The sequence below is a fragment of the Ixodes scapularis genome, unplaced genomic scaffold (assembly GCF_016920785.2).
Source record: "Ixodes scapularis isolate PalLabHiFi unplaced genomic scaffold, ASM1692078v2 PGA_scaffold4__175_contigs__length_147842914, whole genome shotgun sequence".
Classification (NCBI taxonomy): domain Eukaryota; kingdom Metazoa; phylum Arthropoda; class Arachnida; order Ixodida; family Ixodidae; genus Ixodes; species Ixodes scapularis.
In genome coordinates this window covers 13,376,029-13,400,642 of record NW_024609879.1, presented here as the reverse complement: position 1 = coordinate 13,400,642, position 24,614 = coordinate 13,376,029, and the positions used below count along the sequence as shown (strand labels likewise).

Genomic DNA, 24,614 nt, shown 5'->3' with positions numbered 1-24,614 from the left:
TTGTCAACGAGTTGGAATTTTTGATGAATTACCCTTTGTCGAGTCATCCTACTACCGATTGGCCTCTTCAATCAATTGCCCGTCGACAAATATTGTTGTTGGTTTATTTGCCATCTGGTGTAAGGGGAGAGTGTGGGGCTCATCAAGCCGACATCTGCCAGCATTTTCATCACGCCTCCAGCGCCTGTACCAACTGACGCCGACGAGTTGGTCTAGAAATAAATACCCACGGACTATACTATAGCCGCTAAATATCTCTACGCGAGCATGATTTGTTTTCAAAGGGGCACCCGCCTGTCGGTGCTTCTTTGAATTATACATACGTCACGGTCAAAACGTTCCGCAGCTAATGAGTGAAGGCCGACCAACCTATTTTGTCCAATTGTCCGTGTATGGGAGATGAGAATGCCACTGCGTCAAAGACAAGACGTGTGCGAGCGTTGCTAAAAATAGAGACCACTATCGATTTTTTAGTATATATGGTTTCATTCTTAGTCAGAGCGCAAACAGAGGTTAAATGTCACGAAAACACATACACAAAGACAAAAAGCACTTTATCACGGCGCATTGTATGAGTTGTTATATTAGTGGGTGGAATCACCCAAAGATAGTGGACGCCGTGGCGTTTAGGTGTTGAGCTGTTTGTGATGCTTGATCGGCGCAATGTGTCAGTCGAGCTCCAACTGAGGGTGATATGAGGCGGGGCAGCTCTGTGGTTTTACTTGTTGTTTATTCTGGTGTCTTTAGTTTTTGCGCGAAATATTGCGGATCACAACAGCTAGGCATCTTCGTCCGATGAAGCTCTGTTTTACTGATTGGCGTTTCATCGAATAGTGGACATTTCATCGAACACCGCTTCATTGAACGCCAACTCATCAAGTAGCTTGATCGAATTATGTTTCTGCTACCAAATTCCCCGCAGGGGGCACCTGTGAAAGCAGGTGTTTGGAGAGTGGCGTCTCCACGGACCCCGAGCCATGCGGGTTCACCCGCCCACGTATGGCTGTGCGTGGCTTTCCCGTGTCTGGGGAAAAGGGCATCCTGGTGGTTGAGCCGAGCCCGGGGCAGGGTTGGACCCTTCGGGGCCCCCCGGGCGAGGCAATACACCACTTCGGCCCCTGCTTCTCATAGACGGGAGTCCTGGTAAGGCCCGGCCAGGATGATTCAGTCTAGTCGCCACTTCTACTATCCTCTCCTCTCTTTCACCCTTGTCTTCTCCTTCTTTTCACTCTTCTCATTCCTCTTCTTTCCTTTTTCAACTCCTTTGGCGGCAAGGGCTAACCTTGGGTGGCGAAAGACCTCTTGTCCAAAACCACACTTGGTTATAGAAACTTGGCAGCATTAATAGAGTAACGTCTTCAGCCAAGCCCATCTTGTTATGAAGCGTTACCTATTCCCTTGTTGGGCTCGGTGGTGGGCGGTGCACCACAGTTTCCGAAAACCATTCCCCTCTTATGGGTTCTAAGCAAAAACAACCTGATCGGCCTCCGAAAAGAGGCCGGACCGAAGCACTATCCACATTTCTGAAACGAGACAACTCAAATGATCACTTCACAAGATTTTTCGTTCTACATTCCGATGACTCTTCTATGCCACTCTCAAGACTGTCTCCATTCCTTGTTGCTAAAGTTCTTCAAAACACACTCGGGGCAAAATATGAAGCAAAAAAGATTTTTTCCGGTGATCTTCTTGTCGAGATTTATGAAAGGTACCGTATTTACTCGCATAATCCTCGCACTTTTTTTTGCGGAAAATCGATGGAAAGCTGGGGGTGCGAGAATTACGCGGGGAAAATTTTTTCCCGAAAACGTAGAGCTCTAAAAAAATAAAAATAAAAAACCGAAGCGCCAGCAAATTGGGGTTTTCGCGCCGGCAGCTACCTAAAAGTTTTTAGAAGTAGCAATACAGGGCTTACCTTAGCAATAAAACCACAGGTTTAAGACAAAGTAAGATTTAATTTGGAAACACTCGAGTCTCAGTCCGAATCAGTGGTAGCATCGCTGGTCGTTGTCTCGTCGTCACCTCCCGATTTCTCGTCGGCTTCGGACGCCTCGTCTTCTTCCCACACCAAGTGGTCTTCAGTAGCATCCAAGGCATTTGATATGCCAGTCTTTTTGAAGCTCTTCACGATGATGTCTGCTCCGATCATCCCCCACGCTTCCGCTATCCAGCTGCACAGCTGCTCCACCGATGGTCTCTTTATCTTGCCGGCCGGCGTCAGATCGTGTTGGCCTTCGGCCATCCACTCTGCATACAACCTTCGAACATTATCTTTGAATGGTTTGTTCAAAGACACGTCCAAAGGCTGCAGCACGGACGTTAGGCCACCTGGAATGACAGCCAGGTCTGTGCGCAGTTCCTTCAACTTTGTGCGAACCGGTTCCACAAGATGGCCCCGAAAGCTATCGAGAACGAGGAGCGACGGAAAAAGAAGTGCTCCCGGTCGCCGCCCCCACACAGTCTTAAGCCAGTCGACCATGAGGGCAGCACTCATCCAGCCTTTTTCTTGCACCCGTACGTGCACACCAGGGGGAAACTTTCCTTTGGGGAGAGTCTTTCGTTTGAAGATGATGTACGGTGGCAGCTTCCGACCGTCCGCCGTCACAGCTAGCATTACCGTGCATCGCTGCTTCTCTGCGCCAGACGTGCGTACGTGGACGGTGCGTGCGCCTTTCTGCTCCAAAGTAGTGCTGCTGGGCATGTCGAAATTAATAGGCGTTTGGTCCGCGTTCCCAATCTGCGACAGCAAAAAATTGTTCTGCTGCCGAATCCTAATGACGAACCGGTGGAAGTCCACGATCTTATCCTCGTAGGCTTCGGGCAGGCGTTGGCAAAGCGTTGTACGCCTCCTCAAAGAGAGACCATTGCGCCGCATGAAACGCGTGGCCCACCCGTTACTGGCGCGGAAGTCTTGTGCCGGGACGCCTTCCTTTCTGGCAATTGCGCGCGCCTTGTTGCACAAAAGCTCAATGGACACGGCGCACCCATCGGAGCGTAGAGCCTTGACGTAGTCCATGAGCAGCGTCTCAATTCGGGGAAACTTGCCAGTCTTTGGACCACGGAAAGCCCGGCGTGTCCTGTTGGTCGCCTGCAGCTCCCCGTGCTGCCGCCTCCAGTAGCGCACGTTGAACTCGTTGACGCCGAAGTGTCTGCTTGCGGCGCGGTTGCCGTGCTCAATAGCGTAGTTTATCGCTTTCAGCTTGAAAGCAGCCGTGTAGTTGGCGTATCGCCCCATGGCGAAGTGGCAACCAGCACCGAACAAAGAGGTTGGCTCAAAGCGTTCGACGTTCGACCAGTTCGACAACTGATTGCGACGCGACACGCGACGACCGGGGGCTGCGCTAACGCCGTCTACCGTTGCGGTCGCGAGACCGGCTCAACGACAGTATGACTAGAGTCTGACAGATGGCGCTAGGACTGCTAGCACTCTGGCCATACGGAGCGGCGCGGTGCCGGAAAATGCGGGCGGTGGAGAGTGCGTGCGCCATATGCGGGTTTCACGAGCAGGCGACTTTCGCCGCTGCAGTTTTGGGGGTGCGAGGATTACGCGAGGAAAAGAAAAATTCTATTTTTGGTGGCCCACATTAGGGGTGCGAGGATTACGCGAGTGCGAGGATTACGCGAGTAAATACGGTATCAGGCAACTGCCCTCCTCAATCTGAATATCATTCATGATCTCAAAGTGACCATATCTGCACACCGTACGCTAAACACCATTCGCAGTGTGATATCTGAGGATGATCTCATAACCAGTTCCGAAGAGGAAATCGTGGAGGGTCTAAGCACTCAAGGTGTTGTGGCCGCAAAACGAATTAAAATCCGTAAGGACGGCGAGGAACGACCTACGAAACATGTCATACTGACGTTCGAGAAAAACTCGTTGCCCCCTACCGTAAAGGCGGGTTACATTAACTGCAAACTGCGGCCATATGTCCCAAACCCGCTTCGCTGCTTTCGCTGCCAGCGATACGGTCACGGTTCACGAGCTTGCCGTGGTCGTGAAACCTGTGCCAGGTGCAGCGGCTCTGACTATACTGCTGACGACTGCAACCTCGACTATAAATGTGCAAACTGCAACGCCGACCATCCTTCCTACTCTCGATCATGTAACCACTTTAAAAAGGAAAAAGAAATACTTGCTCTCAAGGTGAAAGAAAACATTTCCTACCAGGATGCAAAGCGCCGCCTCTCTGCTTTCCAGAGAGGATCTTTTGCCGAGGCGGTGTCCAGCAGAGGACCTGCACCGTCTAAGGTATCGGTGGCGACCCAGGTGTCTTTTTCAGACCACGGGAAGCCACTGCAGTCCTCTACGCCCAGGCTGAAGCTTGCACTTCCTGGGCATTCTATCTCAGCTGCGAAAGCAGCAGATCCACATAGTCGCACCAAGGACATAGGTGCCGCAGCTGCGACGGAGGTTACACCTTCGTCCCCGCCTCCTGGTCCCTCCCCTCAGGCAACGGAGCGAGTGTCTCGCTCCTCCTCCCTGGGGAGAACTTCCCCGTCTAGGAGGCAGCACGTGCCACGTGCAACAGACGATACCGGCGGGACAACGGGCCGACCTAGCACGTCGACCGCTTGCCCATCAGGTCAATGCAGGGGCCGTGGGTTGCCCTTACGATCCCTAGAAAACTCTAAGGCCTCCAGTAGGCCTGCCAAGAAGTCCCTAGAAGCAGAAAAGACTGCAGAGGCAGGCGACCTTTCTGCCCCAGAACCAGATTCAGAGGATATGGAGTGGCAGACCCAGAAACCAAAACATAAAGGGAAAACACCAGTTTTCCCTCCTAAATGAAGCATCACATACATCACCCCTTTTTCCATCGCTCCTCTGATAGTTAAATTTCTATAAAGAATGACGGCGATCATTCAGTGGAATTGCCGAGGTCTACTGAGGAACTTTGATGATATCGAGTTCCTCCTGGAGCAACACCGCCCACATGCTTTATGTTTACAAGAAACGCATCTCAGTTCAAAGCATACTAACTTTCTTAGACGCTACCATATTTTTAGAAAAGACCGAGAGGATGCTTGTATTTCTGCAGGAGGAGTTGCAGTGGTTGTCCCAAGGCACCTTCCCTGTTCCGAAATCGCTCTTAATACTGCGCTAGAGGCAATAGCGGTGCGTCTCCTCCTTCACAAAGTAGTGACTGTTTGTTCTTTGTACATTCCTCCTTCTTTTACATTTTCGATAAATGATTTTAATGATCTTTTACTCCAACTTCCGGAGCCCTTTCTTTTACTTGGAGATTTTAATGCCCACAACTCTCTATGAGGTAGCGACCATGTTGACGCCCGTGGTCGACTGATAGAATCAATTTTAACGTCTCACTCACTTTGCCTTTTTAACACGGGAGAACCAACCTATTTTAGCCCATCCTCATTATCATCCTCGTGTATTGATCTTTCCATCGGTAGCGCTTCCATTTTTACTTCTTTTACGTGGGTCGCAGATACTAACCCACATGGAAGCGATCACTTTCCAATTTTCTTGAAAAACAACTTTTCCCCCAAGTCCGTGCCGATGCGGACTGCCCGTTGGAAGTTCGAGAAAGCAGATTGGTCTGTTTTTACCGAGTCAACGCAGCTTGCCTGTACATCATTTGATAAAATCTTGGTGGACCAAGTTACAGAACTGTTAAGTGAGTCTATTCTTTTTGCAGCATCTCTTGCTATTCCTATGACTTCTACGCATCTCCCTCGGAGACCCAAGCCGTGGTGGAATGAAGAGTGCACTGAATCGAGAAAAAAACAAAACAGAGCGTGGGGTATTTTTCGACGTTACCCCACGCAGAGTAATCTCCTCGCGTTTAAACAAATGAAAGCTCGGGCAAGATACATTCGTTGCCAATCTAAGCGAGACAATTTCCAGGGGTATGCCTCTTCAATTACAGTCAAACCCACTTATAACGATCCCACATATAACGACCTATCGGTTATAACGACCAACTTTCAGAAAATATACGAATTCAAGGCCCTACCCATTAAAATTGGTCCAGATAAAACGACCGTTTTTAAAGCATCATACTGTTGCAACGAACAGAAAGTCTGCTTTCGAAAGAAAAAAAAAAAAAGACTCCCGCGCGCAAAAAAAAAAAAAGATTAAAAGATTCCAGGCGCTGCGGTCCGCGAGATGCTCAAGGTCATTTTCACAGCATCGCGGCAGGAAAGAAAACAAAACTACAAAGGCAAAAACGTCCTCTCGGGCCGCGTAGTCTGCTCAATGTGCGCGCGCGGGAAGGAGAAGAGGACGAGGGTCAACTCTCCTGCCGTGCTGCGTTCGTTTGTTCGCGTTCGTTCTATGCGAACTGTATGCAGCTCAAGAAGAGCTCAATGCTCGGTACAAGTTGGCTAGCCCCATCGCCATTGTTAAAGTTTGTTTACGTTCGCCATTTGTATCGTGCACATTCTCTCGCGTCTACGGACTCGTGTCTGTCGTTTTAAGATTGGGGAAAAAAAAAAGATCCACCAAGAGGCTTTATTTAAACGAAAGGGCATCATGGCGGAAAAAGATGACAACGGAGCAGCACTGCGTGGCTCGCAATCCCAGCCACCCGACGAGCTCGCAAAGTGTTGTTTGAAAGATGACCCTGCCAGAGGCGACGGCCGCGCACAGCACATGCGCAAGAAGCACGGCACTTAAAACACTTTAGACCAAAGCAAGTATTAATTATCTCTGTAGACAGCGAAGAACCATCGTCGGGCTAGTGCTCAGCATTTATTTTTGTGGTGGAGTGCGTTTCATAAAATCTGTTCTATGAGGTATGTGGTCAATGTTCATTATTTTACTTGTGCAGTAGAATCGGCAGCAATTTACCTTTTATTTATCTGAAAGCTAAATCTGCAATCGCGTTGGAATTGGGGGCCTGTTAGAATCGTGCAAACAGTTTCTTTAAATAAAGAGCTGGCAGAGTGAAACTGCCTATACCAGCTTTACTTTCCGTATTTATAACGTTTTAAAGGGAAGTCCAGATATAACGAACTACTGCTAAAACGACCACTTTTCGCGGAACTATCATGTTCGTTATAAGTGGGTTTGACTTAGTAGCACTGCAACACTAAAAGAAGTCTGGGATAAAGTTCATCGGATCGAGGGGCGATACCATGCTTTCGCAGTCCCACTTCTTTCCCACAATGGGATCTGTCCAGAGAGCTCAGAGGGTCAGGCCAATCTTCTTGGTCAGCATTTCGCTCATGTATCAAGTTCCAAAAACTTCCTCTGCATTTCTTCGATACAAAGAGCAAGCGGAAGCGCATGCCGTGAAGTCCTCAGGTGGTGTTCGCGAGGCTTACAATCAACCCCTCATACAGCACGAGCTCGAAATGGTCCTTCGCTCAACTAAGCCTTCATCTCCTGGACCTGATGGTATCCACTACCGGATGCTTACTCACCTTCATCCTTCTACGCTACTCCTTATTTTGTACCTCTTCAATCGCGTCTGGCAAGAGGGTAGATTCCCACTGGCATGGAAGGTAGCCACAGTCATACCACTTCTGAAACCCGGGAAGGACGCTTCGTCCGCATCTAGCTACCGCCCAATTGCCCTCACAAGTTGCCTAAGCAAGACATTTGAATGCATCATTAATAAAAGGCTCATGTACTTCTTAGAAAAACAAAACATTTTAGATAAAAATCAGTGTGGTTTCCGTTCCTGCCATTCCACTGTTGACCACTTGGTGCGTCTTGAAACCACAATTCGTGAGGCTTTTGTTAATAAACAACACTGCGTATCAGTGTTTTTCGACTTGGAGAAGGCATACGACACAGCATGGCGCTATGGAATCCTTCGTGACTTGTATGAAGTAGGGGTACATGGCAGGTTGCTTGCTATCATAAAGAGCTATTTATCTGAGCGAACCTTTTTTGTGAAGTTGGGCACTGCTCTCTCCAGAGAATTTGTTCAGGAGGCTGGAGTTCCGCAAGGCGGTGTCTTGAGTGTTACTCTCTTTATAGTCAAGATGAACTCAATAGCCCGGTCTATACCTCCATGTGTGCAATATTCTCTTTATGTGGACGATCTCCAGATATCCGTTTCATCATGCAATCTTTCCATTTGTGAACGTAGACTCCAAGTTGCAGTCAACAACCTCTTGAAGTGGGCAGACGAAAATGGTTTTAGGTTTTCTCCTGATAAGACTGTGTGTGTCTGCTACTCTCGGAGAAGGGGAATCTCCGTAGAGCCTTCCTTACGAATGCACCAGACTCCCATCCCGGTAAAGAAGGAGCATAAGTTTCTGGGTCTTATTTTCGACCGTCAACTGTCCTTCATATCTCACATAAAGAATCTGAAGATGAAATGTCAGAAATCACTGAACCTCCTTAAAGTTCTGTCCCACAAGACATGGGGCTCTGATCGTCTATGTCTTTTACAAATTTATCGTTCTGTGATTCGCTCACGTCTGGACTACGGTAGCTTTGTATACGGATCTGCTAGGCAATCAGCTCTTAAGGCACTAGACCCCATCCATCATCAGGGTCTTCGTTTAGCACTTGGAGCCTTCAGAACGTCGCCTGTGCTCAGTCTCTATGCTGAAGGAAATGAGATGTCCCTTGACAGACGGCGTTTCTCCCTAGGGTTTATGTATTCGTTAAGGATACGTTCAGTCGCTCAGCATCCAGCCCGGGAGGTTGTGGAGAGCACTAGATACCAGAAGACATTCGAAAACAAGCCTAGCATTATCCCTCCATTCGTGATGAGAAACAGGAATTTGGCAGAATCTATTGGGATAGACAGTAAGCTCCCAGTTGATACAGTTGCAAGGATGGTGGCTCCATGGGATTTTAACTGCACACGTTGTGATTTTTCATTAACAAAGTTCAATAAGAAGGATACCCCAACTGAGGTCATGCGACAAGAATTTTTCGAACTCCACAAGGAACACAATTCTCATTCCCACTACTACACAGACGGCACAAAAACTGAATCATTTGTTGGCTGTGCCATGATTGGCCCTTCAGTAAAAAGTGTTCGTAGGCTTAATTCGTCCGCTACTGTTTTCACTGCTGAACTGCATGGCCTTCTGCTTGCAGTAGATCACATCATCCAAACAAGTAACTCTCGGTCGGTTGTATATACAGATTCGCTGAGTGCTTTATGGGCTCTGACATCGCTTGAAACCCCAAAGAATGCCCTCGTTGTTTTATTACAAAACAAAATAATAACGGCAACCAGGAAAGGATGTAATGTTCTATTCTGCTGGGTACCGAGCCATGTTGGAATCCCAGGGAACGAAGAGGTAGATCGTGCTGCGGGCGCTTCTGGCTTCCGTGCTGTAGACATTAGGAGCATCCCGTACAGAGATTACTATGCCCTAATTAAATACCATGTTAGAGCCCAGTGGCAAGCAGAATGGAGCCTACAGGTGTCAAACAAACTGCACATGATTAAGCCTTTTCTTAGTGAGTGGCAGAGTGCTAGGCACAGAGACAGGTTTTATGAGGTAGTCCTTTGTCGACTACGCATAGGACACACGCGGCTCACGCATGGACACCTCTTACGTGGGGAGGACCCTCCTGGATGTGAACATTGCCAGGAACCGCTGAGTGTCTCACATATCCTTCTAGAATGCCCTGCGTATGAAGAAAAACGCCTCCACTACTTTTTCCAACTGTACAAAGAGCATGTTCCTTTGCACCTATGTGTGTTACTTGGAAATGAGCCACTACTCCCACCCACCCAGGTTTTTAAGTTTTTAAAAAGCGTTGATCTTTTACACAAATTGTAGCATTATTTATAATGTATGGTCTTACTCTTATTTTATACATTTTGCAAATTACCAGCTACTAAAGCTCTTCTCCAAAATCCTCTTCTGCAATAGTATCTTTTTTTGGCGCATCATAGCCTTAGCTGCTTTTGCGCCACAAAACCCCAATCTACTACTACTATTACTGCTATCAAATTATTGCAGATATAATAACTACGCTCGTCATATTTTGTAAATAACGGTAGCCTTTAGCGAAAATTGTGTTGCATAGTTAGTTTCGGCCGTCAGCAAATAGTGAAAAATATCTATCTACCTATCTCTCTCTCTCTCTCTCTCTCTATATATATATATATATATACAAAGGCAAAAATGCGTACTGTCAGAGTTACTAATTCGAAGTTTACTACGACGTTTCGAGCGGGGACCACTCTTCATCACCTAATGAAGAACGGTCCCCGCTCGAAGCGTCGGAATAAACTTCAAATTAATAACTCCGACAGTACGCATTTTTGACTTTTTATATATATATATATATATATATATACAATTTACTAATACAATGTCTGGACGTTTACACTTACCAAGTATGCATTTTCAGCTGTGATTTGAGACTGTTGCGGTTATCCCGCTCTTATTTATTTATTTTTTGTTTCTCTTGTTTCTGGCCTTTTTAGTATAGGCTTCCATCAGCTCGCTTACGCGTGAACTCTAATTTCAAGTGAAACAAGTTTGTAAATTAGGGTGACACTATATAGGTTTGAAATCCTATACCAATTTTATTGCCATTTGGTGAGGCACGTACGAATTTTGAAATATATCTTTTCATCCAAATAATCGATTAGTAAATCGAATAGCGATTCGGACGAATTTACTACGACGGGAAGAACGAATTTGCAAATCTCATGGCAATTAGGAAATTTCAGCCATCCTTGGTTTCCGATTGGTCGCGCTCAGTAGCGGCTCCCTCCGCACAGAGTAGCCTCGAGTCAGAATTCGCGGAGTCTCTACTGACCGGCCAAAAAAGTGCGGCGCTTCAACTGCTCCCGCCCAGACGACTTGATGTATTTGTATACGCCCATGACATCGGCCGCTATCGGCGATTGAGGTTCCGTTAGCCGACGCAAGCGTCAGCGGACGTCTCATATTTCCATACTCTCATTTAACTACAGAAACAAAAACAACAAAAAAAATCATCCAGTTCATGTTCACTATGTTCACCACTGACAAGATAGTCGGTAGTCGACGAGTTTCCGTGCAAAGCCGATCAAAACGAGGCACTAGATCAACTTTTACGGCTGCCACCAGGAAAGATCTGGCTTGTCGCGTTCCCTCAACGTCACTCCGAATATTGTTTGTGCCCCGCGCACCATCCTCTTGTAGCAATATTTTTATTGTCCCCATGTGATTTCTTTTTTATGTTCTTACTGGTGTTTGATCATAATTCGGTCATTGAAATAGTTTTTGCTGCCGACCCTACCATTATTTTGACCCTCTGGCAGCAAAGGAATATTATGCCGGCATTACACACGAAATAAGAATGTAGACACTCCGTCCCATATCTCAAATTACATCACAATGTGTTTACACAACTGTAGTGCAGAGGTTCGATGAGCAGGGTCTGAGAAAATATTAGTTTCAGTATTTTCAAAAGAGCGACGAAACAAAATAAAGAAAGGACCGCCAATCGGCAGCGCGTGCAAGCAGAGGCAGTAGTGACAGGAAGCGCGAGGTGTGTCTTTCGTACGGCCGGCATCAACTCTCGCACTGTCCGAAGATGTACTCTGCTTTACTCGTAGGATTGCAACGCTGCGGAATGTAGGCGTGTGGTTTCAGAAAGCGCGTCCTACCATTTCTGCGCGCGAGTGCTCCTGCAACCCAAGCACTGTATACAGTTACGTCCTCGCGCCCGTGCCTTGGCCAGCCCCGTACACAACTTATGCAGTATCGAAAAGGCATTGTTCAAAATTGACGGTCCCACTTTTCCATACCGCTTCAAAACCCCATCTCGCTCAAATCACTTGGCAGCCGGACAATTTTGGCAGGGGGCCTCAAGTTGGGGATTATCCGGTACATTGTCCTCCCAACAATGAACGTGGGCGCGACGCACCAGAGGGTCAACACGTGAAAGGAGGGGCGGCGTAAGAGTGGAGAAGGAAACTCAAGGTCGCAAGCGACGGGAAAAAGGGTTTCGAAATTGGCGCGCAGGTTTTGCAGCATTTGCTCATACGGACAGCCAACGCTGCCCTGGTGGTTCAGCTAATGTTTTGTTCAAGATGGCCGCCGTGGTACCGCAGCCTTAAAGGGGTACTCCGCCGATTTTTGAGCTACTTCAACTAACTATATTTTCTGACTCCCCGGCCTTTACCCTTTCTGGTACGCTATTTACCATCGTGAAATTCATAATAGTTATTGCTAAATCGGCAAATGAAAATCAGGCAAAAACAAACATTCAAATATACCCGCCCTTTTCAGGGCCGTGACGTCATTGGAAGGTCAGCTTGCCAGTCGGGCGAGCAGTCTAAAAAATAAAATATGCCGATCATTTGTTCCGTGATGGAGCGCGGGGACTGGAGCGAGCTTCCAAAGCATTCATTTGACACCATGAAACTGCTTCGAATAAATTGGGAACAAATTCTACAGTCCAAAGAGTGAACCCCTCCACTTCCACTGACGTCACTTTTTCATTGTTGCCAGTAGAGACTTTCAGTTTGAAAAACACGGTGAGGACCAAAATCGTAAATTCAATAACTTCGTGAAAAAAAATTATTTTGACCTGATATTTGGGATACTATTTTGGCGATGTTGTTTGGCGAGTTTAACAAAATTTCAAGCAAATCGGGGACCATGAAGAAATCGGCGGAGTTCCCCTTTAAGTGCAAGAGACGGTGCATGGTTGAGCGTCGTCTCCTACTGCTCTCACTGCGTCTGTTTAGCTGTCTCTGCACAGATGCAGTGAGCACCAGAGGCACTGAATGTGGAGTGTCATCTGCTACCCCTATGAAAAATATTTCTAAAGGGCCCGTCAGCCTTGAAGGATTATGGGACCTCACAGGCCTTCAAAACCCTTCAAAAATACCCTTCAGAAAAACCCTTCAGGAATACCCCATAGAAAAACCCTTTAGCCCCACAGCCCTTCAACCCGTACGACCCTTTAGCCCATCAACCCTCTAGACGCCCAAATGACTGTGAACCATAGACAAAAATGCAGTTCAAAACATTATTGAAAATTTATTGCAGACATTTAGTTTTACATGCATATTATAACTCAAAAAGACGATAAAGAGCAACGCTTGCTCAAACCCGGCGCAAGGAGCTGTAGACGAGAGATCACATCAAACAGGGACAACTGACTTCTTGATCACAAAGAAAAAGATCTTTCAAAGTACTCACAATGCCGCTGGGTATATTCCTGATATACCGTAGTTCAGCTAATAAAACCGAGCAGGTGCACCCCACGGACACATACACAGTCTCAGTAAGCATGTTTAACGAAAACCACGACCTCGCAAGCAGCACCTGCCGCCGTCGAGAAATCCCGAGCACAGTCACGGTTTCGTCCATGATGACGTCGCGCCGGCGTCTTCCGCGTATATTTCGCTTGCTGGATGCTTCTGAAGTCGAACGGACGAAGAGGCGCAAGGAACAAGTCCGAACAGCGGCCGTCATCCACCGTCTCAGGACCCACAGTGGCATAATCCCGGTGCGCAGGCACAACATGCGGTGGGACGCTGACCCCGACTGCCAGGCTTTGCAGCGAGTAAGTCGACACTGGCCACCACCTCCTTGAATGCGCTGAACACGATGCCGCTCGAGCGGTGCTGAAGGCGGCCAACGCCGAACTGGGGATCACCTGCGGAACCAAGGAAGAAACTGCACTGATCAAAACAGACCAAGGGGCGAGCCCTCAAAGCCATGCATGCTCACCTTCCTGGAGGAAATTGGTCCGCTCGAATAATCCGCGGCGGCTCTTGGGCTAACCAGAACCGCCCACGAGCAGAAAGAAAATGGCTACACTGGCGGCTGGCCCTCCCGCTTGCACACACCACCCTCTCCCGCCGACCGCTGGCCTGGCTGCCCTGCACCCTCTCCCCATCGCCGGGCGGAGAGAAACGCAGTGTGGATTCTTTTTTGGGGACCGTCCCCCGTCGAGGAGCCGGTTCCCCGAACGAGCCGCTCCCGCATGCATCCCTGTTCCTGGAAAACGCGCACTGCTCTCGGCTTTTTTTTTTTCTTTTTTTTTTTCTTTCTTTTTTTTTTTATTTATGGCTGCACGGATTTCGCCTCGAGCGGGCAAGATTGCGTTCGCCTCAAAACGCCGCTCGGTCAATACCACTCGGCCCGCGGCTCGTCAATTCTCCACATGGGGCGGTCGCCCTCGGTGGCCTCCTTGGCGACCGAACACCCGGGCAGTGACAGACGGGTCCAGGAGCCCACTCGTATTTGATAGAAGAGCAGTAATAAAATCTGACCGTACATACATACGATCGAGATTTTCCAAATACTTATTTTTGTTTTCCCGTAGCGTACAATGAGCAACTATGTTCTAATTCTGCGAAATGTGTTTTCTCCACCTAAGCCTTTGCCCACAGACATCTGAAGGAGCCTGAAGGTTTTTCCGACCCCATTAGAAAAGTTCTTGACAGGCTTTCAGACGTTTCAAGGCACTGTAAAGGGGACTTCAGACATGTCAGGAGAGCTTCTGACGGGGCCAACGAACCCACCAGGAAATATCGGTGCACCTTTCAAACATCTCAGAAATTCCTGAAGTCCCTTTCACACCCTTTAAAAAAATCCTGAAGTCCCATCAGAGCGATTTTCAATAGGGACTGAAGCGTACTTCGCCTGCATTGGGCAACCCCTTGCCCCAGCAACTCTCATGGCGCGGTGCACCAGCCATGCGCCTGCCTGGCACATAAAATTTTTGAAAGCAAAAACCCAAACCAAGTACTGTATTTATTTGAATATAAGTCAACCTTTTTTCGGAAATGTTGTCAAAAATTAGGGGTTGACTTATAAACATGGCCAAAGAATTTCGACCTACATTTGCGACCACCAAACTTTGCGACGGGCGTGGTGCTATCGAATCACCGTGCCCGCGTCGCCCTAGAGCTGCACCGCTTCTTTTTTCAAAAAGCTCTTGGTGCACAAAAACAACCAAAACAAAAGCCCCAGCTGCCACCCCAAACCCCCGGCCGCGGTGGCCACCACTCTGGCACACATCCCTTGGGCGTCCAGTTTTGCATTCACCTGTAGCGTTACCCTGGCTGGGCTAGGGGGAAGGGGAGGGAGAGGAACGCGATGCACCTTGCTCTTCATTCCTCTCCTTTGCAAATGCGCTCAAAAAAACTTGAGGTTACTTTAGCTCGTTGCTTGCAGCGTCTCGCGTCTTTGATTTTGGTCTTTCCTCGCTTCGCCCGTCTCCACCTTCTTTCTTGTCATTTTACAACGGTGTCAGTGAGGTATTGTTGTGAATTTGCAAGGATGTTTACCAAGCTATCAGCTTGGTAGACATCCTCGCAAATTCATAACATGAAGCTTCGGACGACGATGACGTGTTCTGAAGTTCTGACGATGATTAAGTTTTTGGCAACGCCCTGCGATGTAGCCGAGAGTGCTGTAAATAAAAGTTCGTTTCTTTTTTTTCCCCCTAATTTCCCCTGTCCCTAAAAGAAAATAAAAAAGGTTGACCTATATTCGAATTATTTGTTATTGTTCTCGATGGGTTCAATAAATAGTGGTCAACCTATTTTCGAGTAAATACGGTAGTGTTTCGCCAGCATTTGCCGTGATTTTACCTCCTGCTATTTACCTTGACTACAATTGGTATACATGAGGAGAGCGCATGCAACATTCACTCATTGCATGCTTCTTGGTGCTTGGGAGTTTAACAAGGTAGGCGAGGGTGAAACAAGCGTCTGACTTAGTTCCGCACTTCGGCCGCAGGAGGGCAGTACAGCTGCCGCCGAGATCCACTTGGATAACAAAGCGAAACTAGAGAGTGCGTCGAAATTAAAGGGTTTTTCCAAATAGAAAAACTTGGGGGACACTATATTAGCCTTATGGGTAAGACTCAATAGCGGTAATGGGTCCCTTCAGCAGCCCTCTTGCGCATTCAGACACTGACACTGTTCCTCTTTCACAATCACAAATGCGTTATTGCACAAGGCCTTCCTTTAACCACCTAACTGCTGATGATGGGATACCTCGTTATGCCAACTTCTGGCCGCAACTGGTGATGACAAGACATACCGTCATAACACATTTGTCGAAAAGAAAGTACATTCCGTAATTTTATTTACGGTGTAACACTACAGTTTTCTCGTTTCTCAATGTCTCAAGTGTGTTCTAGGGCATTTCTACTTTTTTTGGTTGGAATCCACAGTGAATTATCGCAATTTTAGCAGACGGAGAGCAATGCCGTGTACTTTAAAAAACAGTGTGATACAGTTAGAATGAAGAAGCTATTGCCAGTTTCTTTTGTTTTTCTCGAATAATTTAAAGGCTGCCACTACAACTACTAGTGTAATGAATAGCACTCATTTGGAGCTTCAACTAAAGCGGAAAAATTTTGTGCTCCTCAATATTATGTTTGAGTAAAATACCAAAAGGCGCAAATGTGTTTGTGCTAACAGTGTCACGCTCTGTACCTCATCTACATGTTGCTGCATGCATGGTAATTAAGCAATACACTGCTCCTCCTCTGATTCGGAGTCCAGAGGCGATGAATGGCCTGTCAAATTAGGGGAAGAATATCTGCACTTAATTGCAAGAACCATAGATGAAAATGTAACTAACTATCAGAGCTTCTCCATTGCATGAGATTGAATTCGCGTCGGCATTGACAACGCGCCTCCTGCTCCACAGAGATTGCCGTTTTAAAGCGAGCCCTGGAATACCTCCAGATTCGGCTGTCTATAATTCTGTAATTAATAGAGTCTAACACCTCATATAATTAACGAAAAAATATTTTGTGTAAAAATTAGGTGCTCGTAGGCGAGGTAACTGAACCTTTTAAAATATGGCTCATCAGTACAGTTTCGATCAGAAAAGAATGCTCTGAAACAATCTGTGTTCGAAAAAATTCCACAGTTTTTGAGCATTTTTAGGAAAACTAATCGGCAGCTAAAGGGTTAACCAAGTAGCAAGAATGTGCCTGAGTGACCTAGAGGTAGCGTGTCTGACTTGTGATCCAAGGGTCCTGGGTTCCATTCTTACCTCTCCCCACTTTTCTTTTTTAATCACTTTTAATTCCACAACTCTATGTGGAACGTCATGACCCTCGCGTACGCCAGGAATCATGTGACTTTCTTGACAAAATAAAGCTATAGCTTAAATTAAACAAAAAAAAATTGATTTCTCAATAATTATGAAAAACTTATTTTTTCAAAACATTATTTTTTTATTAAATAGGCCCTTAGGCACACACCAACACGGCATAAACCTTTTTTTCAGCGCGACGCATTGTTTTCACAGGAGCGATTTGGCCCGCATTTGCGAAAAGAACCTATATATGCAAAATGACAGGATAGGCATATAGAGAAATAAAAGAAAGTAAATACCAAGGCTGTGGCCACAGACTCATCCCGAATGGCCTCGTTTGCTGCTTCCAACTCGGCCACAGTCATGGCTGGCAGCCTCGGTATAGGACGTCGCAGCAATGGCTGGTGGGGGTGGCACAGCTTCCACTGCAGAGGCCTCCAGCTGTGCCGTCCTGCCGTCAAGCTGCGGAAGCAGCTGGTGAGTGTCTCGGTTCTGGAAACGCACCTCCAGCAGGAGGCGCACGATGCGCAGCTCAGCAGCTGAAACAAAAGCCAGCACTTTCAACAGACGCAGCCACTCCGTTGTTTTAACTTTTGCTGCACTGAACACTGATGAACAGGTGGGGGAGATGTGAAAAAGACCAAGCGAGTGTGTGGCTTCTAAAGCACCCAACGCTGTCTAAGTTAAAAGTGAAACTATGAAAAGGTGCTGGCTTCAAATGCAAGCAGCGCTGTCTAAGTTAAAATTGGAACTATGACAAGGCGCTGGCTTCGAAAGCAACCAGCGCTGCCTAAGTCAAAAGTGGAACTATGGCGAGGCTATGATGCGTGGAAGCGTTATCTCTGCAGCTGTTCGATTTTGCTGTCACCCACACTGAGATGCCCTTTTTTGGTGATAGCTGTATCTATAGGTTAGGTGATTGGGTGGTTTTATTTCTTAACACGTAAGACAGCGCTTCCTTGACCTTCCAAAAAGCAAATGCAAAGCCTAAGTTAGCTGAAAAAGCAGAATAGCCAGATTTCAAATGACTGAGTGACGGAACAGTAAAAAAAATTAATACTGGAGAAAACATGAAGACAAGATCAGGCTGTCATTTAATTATCTGACACGACCTTTTTAACAAATTTCAAAACACAATCCCTTCCGGTATGACTGAATGAGGTGTGCTCTCTCTCTCGCCTGTTGTAGCGTAATGCTGTATGCTTGATCTAAGATCAAAGCAGATATCAGCGTTAACTCAAGAGTAGTGTGTCGGTCAAGCGGCAAGTATAATGACGAAAATCTAACAGTCGCTGAAATGACACTCATGCGCCTTAGTCTTGTCATAGTTCAGCTATAGTCACTGTATTAAGAGTCGACAGAACTGCTAAATTGTGCCATCTCGAGCTCACGTGGTATGTGGGTGCCATGTCACGACAGATTTTTGGTGTTCGTTTATGGGCCGGAACAGCGTCTTTTTCCACGTTTCAGGTTTGAAAATGATTTGGAGGCGCTTGAATATTCTACAGAAATATTAAAATGGCACCTTTCAGGGCCCACCATTTTTGTTTAGTTATGGGAAGTCTTTTTTCTTATGCAAAGATCACCTAATTTCTCCATTTTCTATTGTCTGGCAACAATGGCAGTGGCCATCCGTCACGAAACTTCTCGGCCTTGAAGCAGCGAGGTGATAACAGCAGTGGACCTTTTTCTGTACTCCTTGCTCTTCCTTTAGCCAGTGTGATTCTTTATGGCAGTTACGACATTATGCTAAAAGTGTGAATGCGATAGCGTGATGCAGGCACAGGATATCATTTGATTCAACATGGCGCATTTGGCGCAGGAGTGGAAGCACTCCAGTAGTCTTTTACGCCTGTTATTTAAGAAACACATTCATTTACATTTATTACGTGTACCCTCAGGGCCTTTGACATTGAAGAGGGGAGTGGTTACAAAAATAAATGATGATGAAGTAAAAGAAAGGAATTACTAGAAGTACAAAAAATGGCGTCTATTCATACAATATTGGCTAAGGCATTCTTGAACAGGTGTAGGTCTTCGATTGAAGCTGTTGGTATGGGAAGGTGATTCCACTCTTCTGATGTGCGTGGGAGAAATGACTGAAAAAAGCATTAGTCCTGCACGATGGGACACCGACCTTATGGGCGTGATCTAATCGAGATGAAATGTATTGGGTAGGTAAAATAAGTTTGGCGTGGAGATGGGGGTGATAAAACAACTTGTGAAAGAGGCAAAGACGAAAGTCTTTACGGCGAGATGACAAAGACGGTAAGTCGAGGCTGGATTTCATTGTGGTTATGCTTGCAGTTTTGTTATAGTTGGACCAGATAAAGTGAAAAGAGTTATTCTGGACCATTTCAATTGAGTGAATTAGATTTTCATGAAAAGGATCCCAGACTGAAACGGCATATTCGACTTTTGGATGATTTTGCATTTTGTAAAGTAAAAGTTTTAGAGATGAGGGAACTTTTGCAAAATTACGTCGAAGATATCCCAAGGTACGGTTAGCTTTAATAATTTTATATGTTATATGAACTGTCCAAGTGAGATTTGATGTGAATACCGAGATATTTATAACTAGTCACAGTGTCTAGGGGCGAGTTATGGAGATGGTAAACAGATAGATTATGAATTTTCCTGCACACGCGCATACATTTACATTTGTTAATGTTCAATTCCATGCACCACGTTTTGCACCAAACAGAAATAGCGTTAAGATCGGACTGGAGCATGTTAATGTCATTTTCAGAAGTTATTTCTCTAAATACAACAATCATCGGCAAACAAATGAATATGGGAAGAGACACAAGAGGGTAGATCATTAATGCATATAAGAAAACGAAGAAGTCCGAGCACAGAGCCTTGTGGCACACCAGAATGAACACCACTGGGCTGAGAGAGATGATTATTAGCTACAATGAACTGCGAGCGGTTAACCAGAAAACATTCAAGCCAGATGAGAAGAATAGCCTCCCAGACAACACAAGTACATCCGACGTACATCCCTGGGTGATCCTTTCAAGATATTTGGATTTCCCTGGGAAATGTTAATACATGCAAAGATATTCCAGGGACATTCCCAGGATATCAAAATGGCCACTTTGAGTTTATTCCAGGGCGTTACGTGACAAATCTAAGGATGACTGCAGGACATTTTAAGGAGGTCCCAGCATATCCTCTGGAGCTACGTGAAAAATCTTTACGGATGACTGTAGTACATTTTAAGGAAATACCAGGACAGTGCACCGATCTTTCACAAGTTGCTTTATTAAACGTATAATTTGTAAATACTCAGATGTCTTAGGCGTAAAAATTCTTCAAAGATGTCGCTGAAAAAAAAAACAACTCTTAATGACATTTCCTTACACTTAATTTGATGTCAATATAACCACTTGAAAAGACATCTGCCGAAATTGCTGCTTAGATTTTCGTTGAAATGCAAACCATTTAACATCAATCTGTGCAGTTTTAGTACAGTAATTGCAAATTCATGCCATACACTAAGATGATAGCCTTGTGCCTAAGACCTAGGGCAATGGTATTAGTGCATGCAACTGCTCTGCGGTACCTGTAGAAATTATTTAGCGCGTTTCTGGTTCTACAAAAAATATACAGTGCCGGTCGTCTGTTCGGCATTCGTACCATAGCTGGCGCGGATCACATGCAAGCTATGTGTTGTGAAATTCTGCCCTTTAGATTACGGACTCTTTTTTGCCCGCTGGTTTTAGGAAAATAATTTGCCTAATAACCATAGCCGATTATTTTGCCCGCTACATTGTTTTCATGTGGTATGACCGACCCACTGATCGACATTTAAAGGGGTCGACCAGAAATGCTTTGCATTTACAACTGAACATTAGGAAAACAAGAAACAGCGCAAAAAACACAGGATAAGTGGAAGAAGTAGATGGGACGAGCGTTGGCTGACTATTAAAGTTCACTGAAAACACAAAACACTACCAAAACAACCACCATCCAAAATCGAAAAGCAAACAAAAAACAAAGAAGCAAAGAGTTAGAATTTTTAAGCTTTCATTGATGCTGGCCTATCGTGCTCGCTTTTATTGCATGCTTTTTTGGTTGTTTGATTGCTTTCGTGTTTTTGAGGGTGGTTTCTTTAGCTCGTGTGTTTTTGTGTTTTCAATAAACTTTCAGTTGTCAATCAGCGCTTGTCCCCTCTACTTCTTGCACTTGTCTTGTGTGTTTTTGTGCTGTTTCTTGTTTTCGCCATGAAACAACTCGCCTGTATCGCCACCTTAATAAACATTAGGGTTTGGAGGCTGCAGAGGCATCATAAGTATCCTCTTTATTAGTATGAGTAGGATACTTCAGCTTTGTTTGTGAATTCTATACTCAGTACAAAACAAATATACAAAATGTAAATTTTTGGCTTGACAATGTTCACATTGTCAAGTTTGACAATGTAAACATTGTTTACATTGTCAAAGTTTGACAATGGAGCAACCATCTTATATAGTGGTATATACTTGGGAAATGTGTCTTCCTATTAGCGTTTGCCGAGTTATTTATTTATTTATTTATTTATTTACAGAATACCTACATCGCCTCGTGGGCATTATCGTAGGGGGGGATCACGAAATAACAAATAACAGTGATTTTCACAAACAAGAAAAAAATACAGCATTGTCTGAGATTCTGACCAGCTCCTGTTGCAGCAGGTTCCAGTCTTTGATTGTTTGAACAAAAAAAGAACTACCAAAATTGTTTGTTTTATAACAGTACTCAAAAACCTTTTCAGAGTTATCGAACCGCGTTGACATGTAACTTGGTTTATACAAATACTCATTTCTATCAATGCCAGTTTCATTATAATAAATCCGATGAAAAAACTTCAACCTTAACTTATACCTTCTAGTGTTTAATGATTCCCATCCCAGCATGGCTTTTATTTCAGAGATACTTGCATAAGGGTTATAGTTATTGCTGACAAATCGTGCCGCTTGATTCTGTACTTTTTCTAATTTTTCGATAAGATAATCTTGGTATGGGTCCCAAATGATGCATGCATAGTCGAGTATCGACCTAACATGCAAAATATAGTTCCTTTCACCTCTTTTGAAGCGCCCTTACAATTCCTCCGGATAAAATATAACATTTTGCTTGCCTTTGTTATTGTATAGTCAATATGATTGTGCCATTTGAGTGATTGGGTGAAATTAACTCCTAAGTATTTACAGTCGCTTACTCTGCAGATTATTGCATTTTTAATGGTATAGCTGGCGGGAGACCTTGATACATTTTTTGTGAAGCTGAGATAATTACATTTTCCAATATTTAAACTCATTTTCCACTTATCACACCAGTGTCCTATTTTATCTAGGTCGCTTTGCAATATTTCTATGTCCATTGTTGAATATATTTGTCTATAAACAACGCAATCGTCCGCAAACAACTTAATCGGCGATTGAATGTCAGTTACAATATCTTTAATATAAATTAAGAACAATAATGGTCCCAAGACACTGCCTTGGGGTACTCCTGAACTCACAGTTATAGGTAATGACTTGCTACCATTTAAAACCATGCACTGCTCTCGGCCACTTAAGTAATTTTTTATCCACTTTTGTATACTGTTAGTTATATTTAAAGATGCTAATTTCTTCAGTAGTAGGTGGTGTGGTACAGTATCAAAGGCTTTACGAAAATCAAGGAAAATTGCATCTACATTAGTATTGCTGTCAAGTGATCTTGAAATGTAATGTTGAAATTCTGCCAGTTGTGTGTTACATGAACACCCTCTGCGAAAGCCATGCTGGGAAGGGGCAAGAAATTTACAGGATTCCAGGTAATCAAAAACTTCACTATATATATGTTCCAACAATTTGCAACTAATTGACGTCAAAAATATAGGCCTATAATTTTCCACAAGTTTTTTATCCCCTGACTTGACAACAGGAATAACATTTGCTACCTTCCAATCGTGTGGAACTGCCCCAGTTTCAAGGGAAATTTTAAACATGAGACATAAATACTGGGCTATAATATCTCGACACTTACAAAGAACAATCGATGGTAATCCATCAGGTCCGGTTGCCTTCGAGGTATTCATTTCACGCAAGAGGCAAATAATACCGTTAACATCAATTTCAATATCTGCCATTGTGTTACCAGAAATAACAGATACTGGTGATTCATCGCGGGTTGTTTCTTGAGAAAATACTGATTTGAAGTAAGAATTAAAACATTCTGCCTTCTCAGCATCACTCTTGATTATTGTATTGTTAACATTTAAGTATGGGACCCCGCAGGGGGCACCTGTGAAAGCAGGTGTTTGGAGAGTGGCGTCTCCACGGACCCCGAGCCATGCGGGTTCGCCCGCCCACGTCTGACTGTGCGTGGCTTTCCCGTGTCTGGGGAAAAGGGCATCCTGGCGGTTGAGCCGAGCCCGGGGTAGGTTTGGACCCTTCGGGGCCCCCCGGGCGAGGCAATACACCACTTCGGCCCCTGCTTCTCATAGACGGGAGTCCTGGTAAGGCCCGGCCAGGATGATTCAGTCTAGTCGCCACTCCTTCTACTATCCCCTCCCTTCTTTCACCCTTGTCTCCTCCTGCTTTTCACTCTTCTCATTTCTCTTCTTTCCTTTTCAACTTCTTTGGCGGCAAGGGCTAACCTTGGGTGGTGACAGATACTCTCGTCCAGATCCACACTTGGTTATAGTTTCTGGGTAGCGCTAATAGAGTAATGCTTCCAGCAAATCCATATTTGTTATGGGGTGTTACCTATTCCCTCGTTGGGCTCCGTGGTGGGCGGCTCGCCACAGATTCTGAACACCCTTTGCCTTTTTATGGCTCCCCTCTCTTCTAAACCCCGAGCAGAGCGACCCCCCAAAAGGGTTCGCCCCGCTCCCCCTATTTTTGAAAAAGCCAAAGAACCCGACACCATTTCACGATTTCTTGTACTTCATGCTGCGAACGACTCTCTACCGTTATCTAAGATGTCACCTTTCCTTGTCTCTAAGGTCCTAGAGCAGACGATCGGAAAGAATTACAAGGCAAAAAAACTTGCTGGAGACCTCCTCGTTGAGGTAGAAAACAATACTCAAAGCGCAGCATTACTGAAGTTGACTAGCTTAGGCGAACACCAAGTTTGTGTAACCCCGCACCGGACTTTGAATACTGTCCGCGGCGTCATCTCTGAGGATGACCTCCTTCAGTGTACTGAAGAAGAAATCCTTGAAGGGCCGCGTCGAAGTGCTGTTGTGGCCGTGCGGCGAATCACGCTACGACGAGATGGACAGGAGATACCAACCCGACACGTAGTCCTGACTTTTGAACTCCACTCTCTGCCTTCCACCGTGTAGGCAGGGTATCTAAACTGCAGAGTTCGTCCTTTCGTTCCAAACCCACAGCGGTGCTTTCGTTGCCAGCGTTTTGGGCATGGCTCCCGAAACTGCCGCGGCCGAGAAACTTGTGCCAAATGTAGTGCCACTGACCACGTCGCTGACATACGTGAAAACGACCATAAATGCATAAACTGTGGCGGACCACACCCCGCATTTTCACGCACATGTCCGAAAGGGAAGGAAGAAAAGGAGATAATTACATTTAAGGTCAAACACAATCTCAGCTACCAAGACGCTAGAGAACAGCTTGCCTTCAAGGCAAGGGGTTCATATGCCGAGGCAGTGCGAAGGG

The 24,614-nt window shown here is 45.6% G+C and overlaps 1 pseudogene; it reads right to left on the bottom strand.

Annotated features, from left to right (window-relative positions):
* The window catches only part of LOC120839988, a 29,840-nt pseudogene extending 6,760 nt beyond the window's left edge, over positions 1-23,080 (bottom strand).
* Between the last annotated feature and the right edge of the window lie 1,534 nt (positions 23,081-24,614).